Source organism: Ranitomeya variabilis, chromosome 6, assembly GCF_051348905.1.
Source record: "Ranitomeya variabilis isolate aRanVar5 chromosome 6, aRanVar5.hap1, whole genome shotgun sequence".
NCBI classification, from domain to species: Eukaryota; Metazoa; Chordata; class Amphibia; order Anura; family Dendrobatidae; genus Ranitomeya; species Ranitomeya variabilis.
Window position 1 is genome coordinate 174,916,824 of NC_135237.1, and position 21,917 is coordinate 174,938,740.

Genomic DNA, 21,917 nt, shown 5'->3' on the forward strand with positions numbered 1-21,917 from the left:
GACAGCGTTCACAGTGCCTCCATCTGCCTCAGTATTGGAAATCTTCTGCCAGAGATTCTGTCTGAATCATGTATTTCAGAGATGTACATGGAAACAATGGTGTAAGCATCATGTACAGTGCAGGATAAATGTAAGCCTTGCTTTACTGCGATCTTTGGGAGGCAGAATGGACAAATCAACAGCAGGTGAAGAATTGACTTTATGTATTTTTTACGCCATTCCTCATGTGGTATAGTTGATTCTACAACTTTACTTTTTGGGTCAGTGTGATTATAGCGATACCAGATTTATATCAGGTTTTTCTCTTTAGCTTCTGTCACACACTAAAAGATACTTTTTTGTTTTCAAAAACTAGTTTTTTGCATCATCATATTTTTAGAGCTATAATTTTTCCTTTTTTGCCAACAGAATCATGTGACAGCTTGCTTTTTGCAGGACAAGTTGATGTTTTTATTGGTACCATTTTGGGGCTCATGACATTTTTTGATTGCTTTCTATTCCGATTTTTCGGAGGCAAAATAAACAAAAATCTACAATGCAGGAATTGTATTTTGTTATGCCACTCTGCATGTGGTAAAATTGATAAGCTAGCTTTATTCTTTGGGTCAGTACGATTACAGCGATACCACATTTATATATTTTTTTATGCTTTGGTGCTTTTACACAATAAAAACTATTTAATAGAAAAAAAATATTTTTGCATCGCTTTATTCTGAGAGCTATAACTTTTTTAGTTTTTGACTGATGGAGCTGTTTGGAACCTTATTTTTTGCAGGACAATATGATGGTTTCAGCGATACCATTATTATTTACATTTGTCTATTTGATCGCAATTTATTCCACTTCTTGATTGGCGGTATGATAATAAAGCATCGCTTCTTGCCTTGTTTGTTATTTTTATTATTTATGTTGTTTACTAACCGGGTTAACTAGTGGGACAGTTTTATAGGTCAGGTCGTTTTGAATGCGGCAATAATATTCACTTATGGATACATTATATATATATATATATATATATATATATATATATATTTATATTTATTTTTTTTTATTTATTTATTTTTTTTATTAATTTGTGATTTTGAAATAAATATTTTTACTACTTTTTTCACTTTTTTTACTTTTTGCTTATGCGGTCTGATCTCAGTTATAAGGAGCATTGCTATATTTTACAGCTTGTCAGCCCTGTAGACACAAGTTTGTTAGATCATGCACTGCTCAAGATCTAACTAAGGCTACTTTCACACTAGCGTCGGGCTCGGCCACTGGTCACTGATGCTAGCGTTGTCTACGCCGCACAACGGGGGCAGCGGATGCATTTTTCCAGCGCATCTGCTGCCCCATTGTGAGGTGCGGGGAAGTGCGGGGAGGCGGGGGCGGAGTTCCGGCCGCGCATGCGCGGTCGGAAAAAGCGGACCGTCGGGAGCAAAAAACATTATATGTAACGTTTTTTGCTCCCGGCGGACCGCCACAACACGGCGCAACCGTCTCACGACGGTTGCGACGTGTTGCAATCCGTCGCAATGCGTCGCTAATGTTAGTCAATGGAGAAAAAACGCATCCTGCAAGCACTTTTGAAGGATGCGTTTTTTCTGCAAAACGACGCATTGTGACGGATTGCAGTTAACGCTAGTGTGAAAGTAGCCTAACTTCCCAGTGCCTATTGACCCAGATGGGGTCATGACGACATCAGGTCACGATGGCAACGAACGGGACCCTGTGATGACATTGCAGAGTTTACGATTCAAAAGCAGAGGGGCTTTTTTCCCTCTAGGAAAATAGAAAAATTGGAGTCCAGCTCAACAGGATTGGATTTGCCTTTTCTTTTTCTTTTTCAAAAAAAATATGGTGCATACAAAAGAAAAATTTTTAAGGTTCAGTTCAGTTCGGTTCGGCAACCTTCCCGATGTTAGTGGAACTTATCTAAACTCCATTTAATTTAATGGGAGGGAAAAAAAATTCATACAAACACCTTCAGGTAGGGCAAAAGCTGCCAAAACAGAACAAATTAGGGGCAGACACCAGGAAAAGTGGAAGCAATTGACCCCAGGTACAAATAGTATAATTGCGCAGCATGGATGCATGGAACAGGGCCTGAGACAGAGCTTGGACCAGCATTTCTAGCTTAAACATTGATTAGTAAAAGGTGGATGAGTGACAGGTGTAGGCCTAGTGCTCTGAGAGCCCTTCCAAATTCAGGCAACACACAAAAAGGAAACCCAACGTGAAAAGTGGCATCAATTGACCCACAGTAGAAATTTTATAATGGCACAGCATCAGTCACGGTCTTGGACAGAGTAGAAACCACAGTAGAAATAGTATTATAGGGACAGACAGGTCTTCCACTACAACCAATCCAGCAGATGGACACCCAGCCAGAAGCGTTCACATTTTCAGAAATCATTGGCAGACAATACCAAAGTGGAGTCAATTTCACCACAGTAGAAATAGTATAATAGTAACCGACAGGTCTTCCACTATACCCACTCCAGCAGATGGACACTCAACCTGGAGTTTTCACATTTTAAAAAATGAAGGCCTGACACCACTGAAGTGGAATAAATGTTAAGGGAATATAAATAGTATAATTGGGACCGAAACTTCTTCCACTACGCCCAATCCAGCAGATAGACACCCAACCAGGAGTGCTCACATTTCCAAAAATTATTGGCAGACAATACCAAAGTGGCATCAATTTCACCACTGTAGAAATAGTATAATAGGGACCGACAGGTCTTCCACTACACCCAATGCAGCAGATGAACACCCAACCAGAAATGTTCACATTTCCAAAAATTATTGGCAGACAATACCAAAGTGGAATCAATTTCACCACAGTAGAAATAGTATAATAGGGACCGACAGGTCTTCCACTACACCCAATCCAGCAGATGGACACCCAACCTGGAGTTTTCACATTTTAAAAAATCAGGGCTTGACACCACTAAAGTGAAATAAATGTCATGGGAATAGAAATAGTATAGTATAATTGGGACCAACACGTCTTCCACTACAGCTAACCCAGCGGTTGTAGACCAACCATGACTGTTCACATTTCGACAAATTTGTGTTAACATCAGCAGCACCAGCAGCCACAGCAGGCACAAAAGCCACACACTGCTGCACTTATCTGTCAGGACACTACCTGCTGTCTGCCAGGCACAATAAAACGTCAAAGGTGTCTGAGGCGAGCTCAGGCCACTAATCCATTTTGGAAGACCAAAATGTGAAAGGGTCTAAACCCTTTTTGGTGGTATTGATATTTAGGTCTAGATACTCCAGCACCATCCTCTCTATTCATTCCCCACATGTAAGACTTGGTTCCCTGAAAAATGCCCACAGGAAAATTGCCCACAGGAAAATTGCCCACATGAAAAATGCACACAGGAAAAATGCCCACAGGAAAATTCCCCACACAGAAAATTCCCCACACGGAAAATTCCCCACACGGAAAATTGCCAATTACAGCATCACAAAAGTTTCAGATCTATGATATTTCAGGTGCAAGGTGAGGATGTTCACATAATATGTGATCAACTTGTGATTTACAGTTGACCTAGTGCAAAACTGAAAAAATGAAGATCTGTGGTTTGCAGTAGTCTGTCATTATGAGCAATAGATAGATTTAGTCTGCTCTCCTCTCTCACTGATTCTGCCTTACTCCTCCAACCAGCCCAAAACAGCATGGTCTTTCTCATCTTAATATATACTTACCTTGTAATGTCTTCACATCCTGTTTCGTCCAGATGTGTCTGGATCTCAGAATTCCAAGCGGCGGAAGTTCACCGACCTCCATATTGGGACACCCAAGTGATGGGTGTCTCAATATGGAAACTGCTGGTGGTACCAGCCTCTTGTGCGGTACCACCAGTGGAACACCGTCGCACCACAAAAACATACACTGTATACGCCATACGCACCACACACACACACACTGTATATGCCATATGCAGCCTCTTGCGTGGTACCACCAGTTGAACACCGTCGTGAACACACCGCCGCCTGGATCAGCCGAATAATTCACTGACCGCCAACATCTTTGTACAGGAGGAGCGCATGCGCAGTTTTAATGTGACCGCCGCTATCTGTTTGCACAAAGAAGCTGGCGGTCTGATTTACTGCGCTTGCGTGAATTCCGCACAGGCGCATTGAATCATTAGGGTGATCCCAGAGGCAGATGCGCGACGTATCTACAGGCAGAGGAAGCCGGTCACATTAAAGGGGTTTTCCCACGAACGAACGTTCATTTTAAAAATTGTCTGTGTCTGACCGTGTACGGAGCATAGCACATCTCCTTGGCAGGGGAGGAAGCAAAAGACAATACTGACATTACAGCAGGGGATCACAGAGGATTCATTTTGTCACGTAAAATAGTGGTGGAGAGAGAGAGCAGACAAGGGGGAGAGCACATGGGGTACACAGGTCAAAGAAGAGATGATGAGAGAAGACAGCAAATGGGGTAGAGAGAAAGCGCACAGGGGTGAGAGAGACAGAGCACAGGGGGGAGACAGCTCAAACGGAACAGCACATGAGGGGAGAACACAGCACAGGAAGAAGAGAGACAGCAGACAAGAGGGATAGCACATGGGGTAGACAGGTCAAAGAAGAGAGCACAGACGGGAGAAGTCAGCACATAGGGAAAGAGAGAGTGGATAGGTGGGTGAGCACATGGGGGGGAGAGATTCTCAATGCTGCGAAACCTGCCCCCATCGGGACATTACCGCCCTCCCTATGCGATAGCATGTGGCCTCCATCTAGTGCTGTATAACATACGAAAAGAGAAGACAGACAGATAGGATAGATAGATTGAATAAAATAGACAGATAGATAAATGCTGTAAAAGGTAGATCAGGCTTACCAGTCTCCAACCCATTAAGCCTCATGCATATTCACTGCATTGACTACATTGACCTGAAAATGGCGCTAGTGTGGCTGTACCCATACCTGTATACTATCCCCCTGTCCTGCAGAGCATCTCACCTATAATTCTATATTATTCTCCTGCCTTGCAGAGTATCTCACCTATAATTCTATATTATTCTCCTGCCCTGCAGAGTATCTCACCTATAATTTTATATTATTCTCCTGCCCTGCAGAGCATCTATCCTATAATTCTATATTATTCTCTTGCCCTGCAGAGCATCTCACTTATAATTCTATATTATTCTCCTGCCGTGCAGAGCATCTCACTTATAATTCTATATTATTCTCCTGCCCTGCAGAGCATCTCACCTATAATTCTATATTATTCACCTGCCCTGCAGAGCATCTCACATATACCTGCATACTATCCCCCTGTCCTGCAGAGCATTTAGCCTATAGCTCTATGTTATTCTCTGTTCTGCAGAGCATCTCACCTATAACTCTCTACTGTTTTCCTGTGGGTATTCATGTCTGTGGGCACTTTTCACATATCATGTGAACACCTTGCACCTGAAATATCATAGATCTGAAACTTTGTGATGATGCAATTGGCAATTTTCCGTGTGGGGAACTTTCCGTGTGGGGAATTTTCCAAGTGGGGAATTTTCCGTGTGGGGAATTTTCCATGTGGGGAATTTTCCGTGTGGGGAATTTTCCGTGTGGGCATTTTTCCTGTGGGCATTTTTCATGTGGGCAATTTTCCTGTGTGCAATTTTCCTGTGTGCATTTTTCTGGTCACCGTAAGACTTGGACTCTGTTGTGCTGGTGCACGAGCTGGTCTAAAAAAAAGTGTTAAGGGACTCACAGAAATTGCTTCTTCCACTTACACCACTGTTGCTGCTGCTAATGTTTTGGCACTGACAAATTGACGTGTCGGAGGATTGGAAGTCTAGAGCTGTGATGCGAACTATGTGCATCACTGCTGTCCTGGGGAAAAGTTCTCTTAAGGTTGTGTAAAAATGTGTTTTGATACTCCAGCATTTGTGGGTCCCTTTCCAGGGCAGGAAGCATCTTGCAAAATTTGGTTTTATTACGTGGATCTAACAGACTGGCAACCCAGTAGTCCACAGTATTCCTAATCAGAACTATACAAGGATCATGTTGCAGATAGTGCAGCAAGATGGCACTCATATCTCGGGCACTACCATAACGTACAAGCTGATGTTGTATTGGTGGCTGGGTAACAATGATGCTTGTTTCCTCCGTCCTCTTCCAACAACCACGAACAACAGAGAGGTGAGGATTATCCTCTTCATCTGACAGTTGCTTGCCCATCACGTCTTCCTCCTCCATTTGTTCCTCGGATCTTGCACCTTCGATAACAGTTTGTCTTTTATCACCAGCTTCTCCCTTGGCACCCGCTTGTGTGACTACAGTCTGTAACTTGGATACAATGTTATCACTTCTGCATCCTCCTCTGCTTCCTCCTCTTCTTCTGGGACTGCCTTCTCCTCCCACAGGCTATTCAAAGTCTGCTCCAGCATATAGATGGCTGGAAAAGTGATGCTGATAATGGCGGTGTCAGCGTAGCCATTTCAAAACTGCAGAAGAGTGCAGAGGTCCTTAATCTGTGCCCACTCTGTAAACGTGATATGCGCCACATCTGTACTGCATTGGCCCAGGCTATACAACATGACATACTGTGTCAGGGCTCTCTGCTGCTGCCACAGTCGCTGATACATGTGCAAAGTGGAATTCCACTGTGTCGGAACATCGCATATCAAACTGTTAACTGGCATGCACAAGATCTCTGTATCGATGCAAGTCGATGACCTGAGGGGTGCAAACAGCAGAAATGAGCACACAGATTACATGCTTACTGGAGCAGCTCACCCAGGCCAGGATAGTAGTGGAGAAAATGCTGTACCACCAGGTTGAGGACATGAGCCATGCAAGTTAAATGTGTGAGCCTGCCTCGCTGTAGGGCTGCCATCAGGTTAGCACCGTTATCAGACTCAGCCTTCCCTGGATGCAGGTTCAGCAGAGAAAGCCATTGATGAAACTCAGCCTGGAGAGCTGTCCACAACTCTTCAGCTCTATGACTGCGATCTTCAAGTCATATCAATTTTAATACTGCCTGATTGTGGCGAGTCCTGGCTGCGCAGTACGGAGGTGGTGGGGATTGGCTCTGCACCGTTGGAATGCGTGTCCCATTAAGGCAGAGGTTGAGGGCGCAGGTGAAAGCCCTAGAGGAGATAGAGGAGGAGACAGAAGCAGTGGGGATTCCAAGACTTGTGGAGCAGTGCCTGCCTGCACAGGCAACAGAGTCACCCAGTGAGATGTAACGCACTTGGCCATGCTTACTCATCCAAGTGTCTGTGGTGAAATGCACTTTTTACCCCTACTCAGTTTTTTTTCAAAGTTGGCATTATACGTGAGTTGGCTCATCCTTTGCAGTGTTAAAAATGGCCTAGGCGAGGTATCCCTTGCCTCCTCTGGGAGTTGCAGACCCACAGATGCTGCTGGTCACAGCCAGAGTTGTGGCTGAGGATGCATTGCTCTTAATGGCTACATCACTACATGTTTGTGACGCACGGAGCAATGTAACTTCCTCATCTTCCTCCTCATATGACTTACTCAGCTGTGTGCCTGTATGTTCACGACAACTGGGATCTAACACATCTTCATTCTCTGTGTAATCACATTCCTCACCCTTGGAGTCGTCCTCCTCCTCTTCCTGCCCTGAAAGCACAGTACAGTTAACGTCTGATGACGAGGGTCAGGATGCTGTTTGGACCTTACTTCGTCCTGCCACTGATCCAAGCTAAAAACATTTTGGGCATCAGTGCAGATTGCGTCCTCTTGACTCTGTGAAGCTTTTGAGTACACTTCTGATGACCATAGCATAGAATGTGTGAACAGCTCTTAAGACTCACCTATCTGTGGTTCCATACAGTCAGTTGTACAGTTGGAGAGTTGGGACACGGGTGGAAGCAAGGGGAATTTGGCTGCCACCTCTGTGGACTGTACTGGGTGTGATGTTGAGGTGGAGGAAGAGAAGGAGAGACCACTTGAAGCTGTGCTTGCCATCCACTGTGCATCTGCCAAAGAAAGGTAATGGAGTAGCCCATCAAGCAACAGAAGTTGTCAGATGTCTTTGCATAGAACGTGACATTGTTGGTTCACTAGTGCTTTCACCTAGCCCACATAAACGTTAAACACCAAGCCTAATTCCCCTTCCACCACAGCCTCACTTTTTTCCAGGCATGTTGCTCAGATACTGTGGTAGGAGCACAGTATTTCCAATAAAAAATTAGATTTTCAACTCTGCACCACCTCTGCAAACAGCTGAATTTCAGTGACAGTAAACTACAAGGTGAAATATGGTGTGCTTGGTCACAGAAGAAGCAATTGTTTGAGTGTGGATGAGGCCTGTATAACAAAGAAGATATGCTACAAACAATTAGAAAGTCAGATGTCCCCTACTGTATGACATTAGGAACACAAGAATTTTTTGTGGCCTCGGGATAAGGCCTCTATAACACACTAGATGCTGCAAAATAATTTAATTTTATGTGTCAGATGACATGGGGCCAGAGGAGTTGGAGGAGACAATATAAATGTCTTGCTGTGTCTCCATGTGAGCTTTGGTGGTAAGGTAACTAGCAGTGATAACGGCACCTTGAGCCAGGGCAAATCATGAGATTTGAATCAGGCGAGTTAGCAAGGAGCTCTGGACATTTACCATGTGTAAGTATACACACACCAAGAATTTCAAATATTAAAAAAATACAAAAATATACAGCAATCAAACTGATCTCTATAGGTATGCATCAAAATTAAATGGATGCAAAGTGCAATGAACTCCAACACAGAAATAAACAGATGCAAATAAAAACACTTGAACCGTAACAGATCTTTGCAGAAAAAAGAGTTTCAACAAGGCAAAACTTGGCTGAGAAAGGGTGCGCATAAGCCACAGGAGTATAGTTACTGGATCAAGAGAAGAAGTACCGAGAACAAAGTAAATGGACAGTCAGGTATAAGAATGTTAGGTGTCGAGTTCCCGCCGCTGCACAGGGGGAATCTAAAACCACCTCTGCTACGGTCTCCCATTCTTCTCCAGCCGCAGTGGAGCCTGCTCAGGAGAGTCATCAATCCCAGTGTCTGGCTCAGGCAGATACTGTACGCTTGGTTACTGCTACCCTTCCAGGCTCAGCCATTGTAACCAGCACTGTTCAGCAGCGAGCAGACGCTCCTGGGACTAAGTCCTGCCTTTCCTCTACTGAGCATGTGTTATGGAAATTTGGTTTGGATAAATATATCCCTGTGTGTGCTGCAGTTGATTCCAGTAAGACTGAGTATTTTGAGCGCTCAAGAATGAGACTGTACAACATTGTGACAATAACATTCCATCAATACTGATGATTTATTATACATACATAGTTTTATAATTGCATATAGAAAGGAGTGGTTAGGGGTGGTTAGTTAATTACCATATTGTCTAGCTCCTCTGTTATTGGATATCTATATATATGGAATATTGTGATTAATGCACATATGAATGCTGATTAAGCAACTAAAATGTAGCTCTCTGCATCTAGGACAAAGTTGAGACATCTGATCAGCACTTAATACATCTGGCACTGTTCTGCTTTTCGGGTGCCTGGAAAGTACCGAGGAACCATCTGGCCTAGCTCATGTGGTCAAATCGAGCATTTGATTATAAACTAGCTGAGTATATATACAGTAAGTATATATGATTATAGAGGAGTATACATGCAAGTGAGATCCACATGATTTATATATTTCTATCACAAGCCCCCCTTAGATATCATTTGCCCTAATCCTAGCCTCCTGTCCCAAAGCGCTGCAACTCTTTTGTGCTGCTGGTGAACTGACACACGTCTAGCGCATACGCCCCACTCCGTACAGACTTTTCGCAAATGTCCCTAATGGGGGTTCGTTTCAATCAGTCTCTTAGTCAATAGCATGTGTAGTGAGCGGTGGGTATCCTTTAACAGGTAGGTCATCTATTCGGTCAGGCAGGGCATCCACAACATCATTCTGGCTTGGGTGTCATCCTCTGGTAGGGGAGCTTTCTTGCAATGCGATGAGTGGATCCAAGTGGGTCTTCCCTCCAGTTTCACAGAGGTTAGTGTCGTCAGTAGCACTTGGAAAGGACCATCAAATCTGGGATCGAGTGGTGCTCTCCTTACAAAGTTTTTTCACCAGTCTCCTGACTTCAAGGAGTGTTTACCGGATACTGAATCTGGATCTGGCAATGAAGAAAAAAACTCAAGAATGGATATTAGCAAGTTTCTTGGTGAGTTCAATTACATAAGCAGACAAAGTATCATATTGCATAGTCAGCTGCTGAGGGAAAGAATACCCCTAACCTGGGACTAGACCCAAACAAAATTTCATTTGGTGACAGCTTTTCTGGGCCTCTGGAAGTGTGCCTTACACTAAGTAGTGTGTTTGGGAGTGTCTCATGCCATGGTTTGTTTGTCTCTTGGGCAACTTTCAACATCCTGTTCTTAAGTGTCCCATTCAGTCTTTCCACTTTCTCGCTACTCTGGGGATTGTAGGGAGTGTGTAGGCCTAAGTCTGACCCTACTGCTGACCAGATCTCTCGTGTGAGATTTGCTGTGAATGCGGGTCCCTGGTCACTCTCTATCACTTCTGGGACCCCATATCTGCATATCTCATCTCTGAGAGTAGCTTCTTTGCAGTAGTCTTTGCTGACTGGTTCCTCACTGGGAAAACTTCTGGCCATCCTGAGAACACATCCACGACCACAAGGGCATATTCGAAACCTCCACTTGGTGGCATCTGGATGTGGTCTATCTGGATCCTCCGGAAGGGGTACAGTGGTCTGGCAAGATGATGGGTGGGAACTTTCTCCATTCTTCCAGGGTTGCATTTGCCGCAGGTCAAACAGCTGCTAGTGAACTTGGCTGTTAGGGTGGAGATCCCTGGAGCGAACCAGTAAGTAAGCACCAATCAGATCATTCATCTGTGTCTTTAATCTGTGTGTGGGGCCATGTGCCCACTGGACCACCATAGGGTACATGCTTCGGGGTAAAAAGGGTTTGTTGTCCATTGCATATACCCTTCCTTCATCATGTGTTGCTTCCTTCCTCATCCAGCATTCCTTCTTGTCCTTTGGGGCTTGCTCCTGCAGCTTTTGAACTGATCCCAGGACGTCATTTGGTCAGGTTTCTTGTCTTCAGTCGTCATGTAGTAGCCGTCCGGCTGGCTCTTCGACCTCTCCCACTTCTCCATATTGTCTTCCTTTGGCTGCTTCTTTGGCTGCCATATCCGCCATGTTATTACCCCGTGCCTCTACTGTGTTCAGTTTTCCATGTGCTTTGACTTTTAATACTGCCACCATTTTTGGAAGTTGGAGTGCGTCCAGCAGGTCCTTGATGGCTCCATGATGCTTCACGGCTGTTCCGATTGCTGTGATGTTCGCAGTTTTGCCTTCTGCAATCTGGCAGGCCTTCGTCAGCGCTATCAGTTCTGCTTCCTGGGCTGACAGACTACGCGGCAGACTTCTGGACCACAGGATCTCTTGATTGCTGGTCACTGCACATTCCGTGTGGAATCTTCCTTCATCATTGGCAAATCCGGAGCCATACACATAAAGGATCAACTCTGGTTTGGTCAGTGGCTCTTCTGCCACCTTGGGTAGTCCTGCTGTTTCCTGTTGCATGATGCTGAAGCAATCATGGTCATCCATCCGGAGCAAATGCAGATCCCTGTGGAAGGTATCATGCAGATTTTGATCAGAATTTTGATCTGAGGGTCCATATCTGTATCCCCCTTGGGAGTGGGAGTAGGGTGGATGGGTTGAGGACTGTGCATCTGGAGATGGTGGCATTGTCGGGCAAGAGTTGAGAGTACTGGAGGCAAAGATGCCTGGTGGTGGAGAAATGTTTTGGCTGGGTTTGGTTGAGGATCGCTGAGATGTCATGCGGAGCCAGGATTTCCAATGGACATCCAAGATTGATGCTGCTCTCATGCAGGAGGGGGCTCCCCTTGCAAATGGATCCAGACAATCTGAAAAGTAGCCGAAGGTCTCTGCTTTCCCCCCTGAAGCTGCGTCAGGACTCCAATAGCAAGGCCTTCTTTTTCCATCAGGTAGAGATGGAATGGCTTCTCATAGTCAGGTTGGCCTAGTGCTGGCGCTGAGACTACAGAGCCTTTTAACTTCTTGAACAAGCTGAAGGCTACATCTGTCAGGAGGAACGGGGTTATGTTTCACAGTCATACAGAGGCTTCATTAGGACTGAGGCATCAGGGATCCAGGCTATGCAATTCGAAAACAACCACAGGATGGCAGCAAAATACCTGTCATCCAAAAAGAAGCCAACCATAAATAAATAAAATGAAAGTTTATTCCACAAAAAAACAGAATAACACAAAATATAAACATGTATATATAAAAAAGCTACTGAATAAATTCCAGATGGTACCCCATGGGAAGGTAGAAGGAAGTCCACCTGCTAATGACCACAATATTAAGTACAAAATATCACAAGAATCCCATAACCTCTGAACATAGTACACAGAGAATATATACGGTGCATGCAGCATCCCCCATAAATATGTGTATCCACTACGGAGAGGTAACCTATCGGATCCTGTAATCCTACCGTAACCTCGCAAACTGACCATAAGGCATAGTGAGAAGAAGGTAAGGAATGGAAATACAATTACCTAAGTGGACAAAAGCAGGTGTATAATCCTCCCACGGCTCTTCCCGGCGCCCCGACGCCCCCGGAAGCCCCCGGAAGAAGCTAGGGCGAAACGCGCATCGGGGCGCCGGGAAGAGCCGTGGGAGGATTATACACCTGCTTTTGCCCACTTAGGTAATTGTATTTCCATTCCTTACCTTCTTCTCACTATGCCTTATGGTCAGTTTGCGAGGTTATGGTAGGATTACAGGATCCGATAGGTTACCTCTCCGTAGTGGATACACATATTTATGGGGGATGCTGCATGCACTGTATATATTCTCTGTGTACTATGTTCAGAGGTTATGGGATTCTTGTGATATTTTGTACTTAATATTGTGGTCATTAGCAGGTAGACTTCCTTCTACCTTCCCATGGGGTACCATCTGGAATTTATTCAGTAGCTTTTTTATATATACATGTTTATATTTTGTGTTATTCTGTTTTTTTGTGGAATAAACTTTCATTTTATTTATTTTTGGTTGGCTTCTTTTTGGATGACAGGTATTTTGCTGCCATCCTGTGGTTATTCATGATATTTGTAAGAAGTACCATTTGTACTATATGGTTGGACATATTGTGTATAATATGCAATTCGAAACTAGACCAAGGAAGGCCTGTAGCGCCTTTGGAGTTGTTGGAGGAACCATCTTCTCCACTGTGGTCTTCCGGTCATCTATCAGGTGTTTTGTCTGGTAAGCAATACAGTATCCCTGGAACGTAACTCGCTTCAGACACCACTGGACTTTGTTCTTCGAGACTTTGCAATGCTGCTCTGCCAGGTAGAGTAGGAGATACAAGGAATGGGCTTTACACGTGTCAAAGTCAATTGCACAAAGGAGTAGATCATCCATGTATTGTAGCAGGGTTACTTCTGCATGTTCTGTGACCCAGTTGGTACATTGCTTTGGTGAACTGTGAACTGTTCTGGGCCCACTGTGGCATCACTGTCCATGTGTGGTGTCCCCCCTGGTGCGTTAAGGCAAACAGGTACTGGTCATCCGTGTGAAGGGGAACACTGAAGAAAACATTAGCCAGGTCGGTCACTGTGAACACTTTTGCTGTGGCAGGCACATTTGAGAGCAGAGTGTGCGGATTCAGATTCACATCCCTCAGGTCATGTACCATTCTGAACTTGGCTGGCTCTCCTTTTAGTCTTTTTCTTGACCGGGAAATGCGGGGTATTGCAAGGCGATGTGCAAGGAACAATGATTCCTATTTCCAGGTAGATCTTCCGTTGGTCAGAGACAGCTTGACTCTGGGCAATGGGCAGGGGATACTGGGCCTTACGAGGATATGGAGTGCCTGGCTTGAGTGATACCCGCACTGGGGCAACTTGAAGTTTTTCCACATCTTGGGGTCCCTTAGACCATAGACTTTCTGGTACTACATCCAGTACCTCCTTGGGTAGGCCTCCGTCGGTTGTTTGAGGTTCTTGTACGTCCGCCAGCACGATTCTTCTTGGGTCAGGGATGAAGAAAGTGTCACGGTCCCATCTTCCTGGAACACTGTGGTTCCCTTCAGCTTCTGCAGTAGGTTCACTCCCAGCACGTTGATTGGCAGGTCCCTGACACCACAAATTGGGACAGGATAGAGTGTCCTGGCTGAGTGCACACGCTTAGAGGCCTTGTAGGCTGGGAATGTCTGACTTGACCATCAATGCCCATGCGAGACACAGAGGATTCTGATAGGCAGGTGGGATCAGGGAGTTCCACAGGTCTCATCACACTTCTGGTTGCACCGGTGTGCAGAAGAAAAGATCTGACAACGCCATCCACTTTCAGGGTAATTTGAGGTATTGGTCCTGCAGATGGGGTTTTACATGTCAGGAGCAAAAGGAGACCTGGCTTGCGCACCCCTGTCCCATGGAGAGGGTACTTCATTGCTTTCTGTTCTTCCTTGACCTGTTTCTCTGGACCAACTCTTGGGTTGCATGGGTGCTCTGCACTGGTTCCGGAAATGGCCAAACTTGCCACAGTTGCAACACGTGACACTTCTTCTGTCTTTGTGGGGTGGTTGCGCTTCCAGGTCAGTGGTCACCATGAGAGGGGCTGTCTTCTTCACTCCTGGTTGGGACTCAATCCCTTTGGCTACTGTGGACAACGGCATGCTGGGCACTGTAGTGGCGCTGGGGCCTGCTGATTGAAGCTGCGGGGCCTGGTGGTAAGAAGGGGCCTGCAGGTGCGTCCATGGCGAGGCCCGGGGGTGCCATGAGACCGGCGGCTGCATCCAACCCGAGGTCTTGGGGCATTATAGGGGCTGCGGCTGCATCTGCCATCACTTCTTCTCCCTTTGCTAACCTTATTGAGGTCGGTGTCTCCTTTCCAGAGTCTGCAGCAGTTCTTCCGGTGTGCCGCTCGGCACTTTGCAGTGTCTTCATTTCTCGCTCCCCTTCCAGCGTCCTCAGCAGCGCAGCACCCGTTTCCTTCTTTGCGCTCTTTGTGGTGCTATGATGGTGGCAGTTTTGGCGACAATTGGCAATAAACAGTCTCCTAGGCGCACATGACCCATTTAGCTGGGTCAGTCCACTGCTATTGACCTGTTCTCTGGCCTAGCCACTAAGTGGTTTCCTGATTGGCTGTCTCAGTCCATGCACAAAGGCATGTGCCAACATTTGCCTGTGTATCTGGTCATGAATGGTGAAGCCCAAGTCTTGGAATACTTGCATTACTCTGCCATGAAACTTCTTTACAGACTCTGTCTTGTCTTGGCTCATGTCATGTAAGCTGAGGGCTTGTCCTGCCAATCTGCCTTTGGCCCACTCTCTGAGCTGTTCAATTAGCTGTGGCCCTGACTCCCAAGCGTGTACATCTAATTCTGCTGGAAGTTTGAATTTGAAACGTTCCTTCATAAATGGCCAGAGTGCATCACCTGATTTTATTTCCATTTATGGCCCAGAGATCATTCCAGGTGGCTGCATATGTTTGCTGGTTCTGCTACATTCTTCAGTAAAATGGCATGGATGCATCCCTGGGTCTGGAAGCTTGTTGAGAATGCTGGTCATCTGACTTGGGGTGAAGTGCACATAGTGTAATGGTGGTGACTAGTGTTGAGCGATACCGTCCGATACTTGAAAGTATCGGTATCGGAAAGTATCGGCCGATACCGGCAAAGTATCGGATCTAATCCGATACCGATACCCGATACCAATACAAGTCAATGGGACTCATGTATCGGACAGTATTCCTGATGGTTCCCAGGGTCTGAAGGAGAGGAAACTCTCCTTCAGGCCCTGGGAACCATATTAATATGTAAAATAAAGAATTAAAATAAAAAATATTGCTATACTCACCTCTCCGACGCAGCCTGGACCTCACCGAGGGAACCGGCAGCGTTCTTTGCTTAAAATGCGCGCTTTTCCTTCCTTCCGTGACGTCACGGCTTGTGATTGGTCGCGTGCCGCCCATGTGGCCGCGACGCGACCAATAACAGCAAGCCGTGACGTAATTTTCAGGTCCTTCTAGGCATTCAGTATTTTAAAATTACGTTCCGGCTTTGTGATTGGTCGCGTCGTGGTCACATGGGCGACGCGACCAATCACAAGCCGTGACGTCACGGGAGGCAGGAGACGCGCGCATTTTTAAAATTACGTCACGGCTTGTGATTGGTTGCGTGCCGCCCATGTGACTGCGACGCGACCAATCACAGCAAGCCGTGACGTAATTTCAGGTCCTGATGCCTATTTCTGCATTCAGGACCTGAAATTACGTCACGGCTTGCTGTGATTGGTCGCGTCGCGGTCAACAGTCAACAGTCATTCATCTACACACACACGTTATCAAGTTTATACTAGCACATGGCCGTGCGGCCATGCAAACCTTTTATACAGGAAGCTCTCTGGGACCTTCCCAGTTGTCCAATAGGAGCTGCTACAGGACCTGAACAGGTTACCCCTGACCTCCAATGAGAGGTCTTCCCTTGGGCATGTGTGATAGAAATATATATCATGTAGATCTCACTTGCATGTATACTCCTCTATAATCATATATACTTACTGTATATATACTCAGCTAGTTTATAATCAATTGCTCGATTTGACCACATGAGCTAGGCCAGATGGTTCCTCGGTACTTTCCAGGCACCCGAAAAGCAGAACAGTGCCAGATGTATTAAGTGCTGATCAGATGTCTCAACTTTGTCCTAGATGCAGAGAGCTACATTTTAGTTGCTTAATCAGCATTCATATGTGCATTAATCACAATATTCCATATATATTTAGATAACCAATAACAGAGGAGCTAGACAATATGGTAATTAACTAACCACCCCTAACCACTCCTTTCTATATGCAATTATAAAACTATGTATGTATAATAAATCATCAGTATTGATGAAATGTTATTGTCACAATGTTGTGCAGTCTCATTCTTGAGCGCTCAAAATACTCAGTCTTATTGGGAACGGCCGCAGCACACACAGGGATAGATTTATCCAAACCAAATTTCCATAACATCTCAGCCTACATCTGTTAAGAGTCTTCAGAGGTTCTTGGGTTTTGCTAATTTTTACCGTCGCTTCATTGCTAATTTTTCTGTTCCGGGGTTAATTTACCTGATCCTCGGATTGGAAGCTGGGCAATGCCCATTGCCTTTAAATAGTTCTCCTGATCATTGGGCGTCACCGATTATAGCTTCTGTCTTGTGCGTTGTTATCTCGGTCTGGAGTGGAGAGCTGGTTGTTGGAGATTCGTTGCTGGTGGTGTATTTTCCTTAGTCTTATTTACTCCTACCTGTATTTGTATTTATTTTGCCCTGCACATTTATAGTGTATTCCTGAGTGACTGCGGCGTGGTGTATATTTTCCTTTATCCTTGTCTGTGCTAACTGTGGGTATTGGTGTATTACCTCTTCACTGGGTGGTACGCGGAGGTTTCAGCCTAGGGTTGAAACAGGAGACAGGGTGAGGTTCGAGGCCTGGACATGCACACCATCAGTGTAAACTCCAGGTAGAGAGTCAGTCAGGATTTCCCTAATCTGAGGGAAATTGCAGGTGCCCGGGTTATTAGCTCTTGCTCACCTAGTCTCCCCGTGACACTGGTTTACTGGTGTTAAACAGCCTCAGTCCAGGGTACAGACAACAGGATACGATGGAGTCCAGGCAGCTCGAAGACAGGTGGAAATCCCCTTGACAGGTCAGTTTGGGAGCCTTCCACTATGCGCTGATCTGTGGTCCCTTGCTGCCTGTAGCTCTCTAGCAAGGCCCTCTTTCTTCCCTGTCCAGGTATAGTACCTGCACGGTAGGGAACTTGAGCGATCTCTTTGAGGTCTCTGTCCATGGTGACTCCAGACTCTGATTGCTGCTGTACCTCAGGTATTATGTGGGCAATTCCCTTTTAGTTTCCTGTCCTCCGGTTCTGCCGTGGGACCTGTAGTTCCTCACGACCTTGGGTTCCCGGTGCCGAGTTTCTACGCTCAGCTTAGAGAGGCCCAGTAGCAGTCCTCCTTTAGCTCCTAAGTCCTTCTGTGCTCCTTCCCTGTCTGCTACCACCTGTCAACCGTCCGCTTGTCTGCACCAGACTAACTGACTCCTCCTCCAAACCAGGATGTATATAGGGAAGTTCCCCTTAAACCGGGTTTAGAGCTCCCCCTTCTAGCCTGGAGTCAGAAAATGTTGCATGTAAGATTATCTGCCAAAGGGATCCCTCCCTCCTTCCCGAGAGGAAGGCAACACCACTGTGGTACCTGAACTCCCGGGATGCCACATTTCCCCCCCCCCCATTAAATCCAGTACTCCCAGACTGGGAAAAGAAAATATAAACAAACAGGTTAGGAAATGTGCAAAACATTTTGAAAAAAACATTTCAACAGCTTAAGCAGGTACAAACTTTTTCTTCCCTTAAGTGAGGCATTTTGCTTAAACGTTACAAACGTATTTACAAAAGTACAACTGGTCTTATACCAGGGTGTCCTTGTTAATTAACAACAGTACCGATACGGGGGAACCGTCATAAAACCCAACATAGCTCTTGGGCAGGCTACAAGGCATATATCCAAACCCAGTGTTCAGCCACGCCAGATGGTTTTGCTTCAGGTCTGTGAACAAACAAGGCCCCACCCACACTGACAATGTGGGTAGAACCAAGGGTGCACCTAGGAGGTGCCAACTATTTAGAGTGACAGTTTTTTTGGCAATTCACCATCCATTACCCTATTGTCCATCTAAACGTTTTTTTGTTGTTTTTTTAAAAAAAAAAAACATGAGCAAACATTTTAAAACAGTTAACAAATTGACAGCAGTCCCTGTAATGGTCTGGGATATGACCTCTGGTACTATGGGTAGATCTACGCAGCTCCTGGTCTAACATGTCTGCTGTTTGCAGTTGTGAACCCACTAATGTCTGTGCTATTTGTAGGCCTTTATTGTATTGGCAAATTGGGCAATAGTCTGCGACTTCTTAGACTCAGCATGGGTCTGACAGATTCACTGATAGCAGAGGGTGGATTCTCTGGTTCCACTGCTGGTGTGACGTCTGTTGCTTGAGCCTGTTGGGCTAGAGTGTCATTTTGTATTGGTATTTCCAACTGGGGAAAAGTCAAAACAGGTATCACTATGGCTTGATGTACTTGAGTCCAAGACTGGGGAAAATCTCCAAGAACAGTATGGATTTTCCTTTCCTCTTCTGTAGGTTGAGAAGTACTGGGGTCTTTTTCCTTGTCTCTCAATTTATCAGGGCATACTTTAAGATGATCCCTTGATACAGCAGTTGAAGTTTATCCTCCATCTTTGCTTATTAGGCACACTTTAGTATTCTCAAAGTTTGATGGTAAGATGGTATATGGTTCTGCTTCCCACTGGTCATCAAGTTTATGCATTCTTCTTTTTCGCTTTAGAACTTGCTCACCTGGTGACAAGGGAATTGCAGGGGCTCGATGATTGTAGTTTCTCTCTTGTTTTTTTCTTGCCTGGTACAAGCTTCTTTCTACACACTCTTGGACTTGGCGGTATTTCTGTTGTCGCTCAGTATCCCAATATGCATCTGTCGATGTTGCTTCTGGTGTGAGGACTCCCATTTCAAGATCACCAGGTAATTTGCTAGTTCTTCCTCTCATCAGGTAAGTTGGAGTGAAGTTGGTAGAATTCACTGGGATGTGATTGTACAGATCTACCAAGTTTGGCAATTTCTCTGGCCATAAGTTCCTTTCTTTCAAAGGCAAGGTCTTCAGTAAGTCGATTACCACTTGATTTACTTGATTCATCTTTTCACACATACCATTTGTTTGTGGGTGGTACAGTGTTGTTCTTATCTTCTTACATCCGTACAGGTAGCATAACTCCTGGAACACTTCCGCTTCAAAGGCTGGGCCTTGGTTGGTAAGTAGCTTATCAGGGTATCCATGTGGTCGACAAAAGTGTTGTTGGAAGGCTTTGACTGCCGTCTTTGCTGTCTGGTCCTTGACAGGCACGAATACCAGGAATCTGGAATAATGGTCCACTATGGTCGGAGCATAGACATAGCCTGATCACCTTGGGGTTAGCTTCACATGATCCAAAGCTACCAGTTCAAGTGGCTGTTTGGTGACTTTGGGCTGTAAGGGAGCCCTTTAGCTGTCACGGTCCTTTTGCATGGGCCACACTCTCGGCACCACTTTTCAATGGCTTTTCTCATGCCAATCCAGTAGAATCTTCCACGAAGTAGGATCTCTAACTTCTTCCATCTGAAGTGTCCTGCTCCATCATGGCATGCTTCCAGGATGCATCTTGTCTCGGGACCACTATCTGCCAGACCAACTTGTGAGTGCGTGGGTCGATATTCCTCCTGCACAGATTACCATAATAAACAATTTGCCCTTCTCCTTCCACAGCTGTTGAGTCTCTTGTGGAGCATCTGGACCAGGGTGTGAATCTGCTTGCGTTAGCAGCTCTTCTACCAGATGGACTGCTGGGTCATTATCTTGAGTCTCTGCCCATCCATGGTGGGGCAATGGATTCAGCATGGCTTCTTGCTTGTTTTTGCATTTGTTCCTCACATAATGGGAGAACTGAGTCGCCCTGGGGCGATGAAACGCTGGTAACTCAATCTCTCTCCCAAGTGCTTCCGGATCTTCTGCCACTTCTGGTAAATTGGGCATCCTGGACAGCACATCAGCATTTGCATTCTTGTGCCCTGCACAGTACTTGATGGTTAATTCATAGTTGGACAACCGGGCCATCCATCGCTGCCCCAATGTACCTAGTTTTACCATCTCAAGTAGTGATGAGCGAGCACAAAAATGCTCGGGTGCTCATTGCTCGGGTCAGGCAAATTGGAATACTTGGGTACTCGGCCAGAACAACAAGCACAATGTAAGTGTAGCGCCCCCACTGCCGCAGGGCCGAGGGGTACCCGGTACCGGGCCTCTGAGTCTCTGCTGAGGGGTTGTCACGGTGGCTAGACCCGGTCCGTGACCCTGCTGAGGGCGTACAGTAATAGATGTGGGTAGATGATAGTGGTGGTGATGCTGTAGTGGTGCGGTGCAGTAAATAACGAGGACACCAGGTTGCAGTCTCTTTACCTCTTTACTGAAGATCTCTGGGTCCTCAGTCCGGAATCCGGATAACCAGGCTGCACAAGTCCGGCCGGTCCAATGGCACCTCCAGAGTTCTCTTAACAGGTGGAAATCTGCGCCTTCCTCCTAGCGCTAGGTGTTGTGGTCCTTCCCTGCTGTGCTTACGGAAAGTCCCCACAACTGTTGTGTCCGTTTCTTAAGTTCCCTCACAACTCGATTAGATGATGTTCTGCTAATCCTCCGTCCCTCCCTGATGTTACGGTTGGAACGGCACCCGTATGACGGGTAGGCTCGGAGCTCTTCCGGGACCCTAGAGTCGCCCCTCTCCACAAGTTGCCCCCCAAGACTGCATAGGTGATTTGTGTGAGACAGCCAACCTATAATTGGCTGTCCGGCCGTGGTTTGCAGTAGTACTTAGAGTCTCTTACTTGCTCGGCGTTCCGGCCACCGACTGTTTGCGCCTCAGAAGGATGTTGCCTCGGTCTAACAGCACGACTCCTTCTGGTCCTAATCTCCTTGTTGCTTTGATCTCGTTTCTCACTCAGCACAATCTATCTCGCTTCCAGTCCCTTCTTGGGTACCGCCGCTATACTGAGCAGGCACGGTCCCGTTACGTTCGCTCAAGTTGCCAAGCCTCTGTCAGGATCCCACCCCTGACAGGGACCTTACTGAATCTTCTCCCACAACACCCTCTACCTCAGCTTTCTGTCTAACTTCCTGCCTGACCCCCAGTTTACCCTCAATGGTGGGGAGTGGCCTAGTGAATAGAACCCTTAGCTCCCCCTGGTGGCCCGGCTGTGAAATGTATTGGTGTCTGTGATACCTG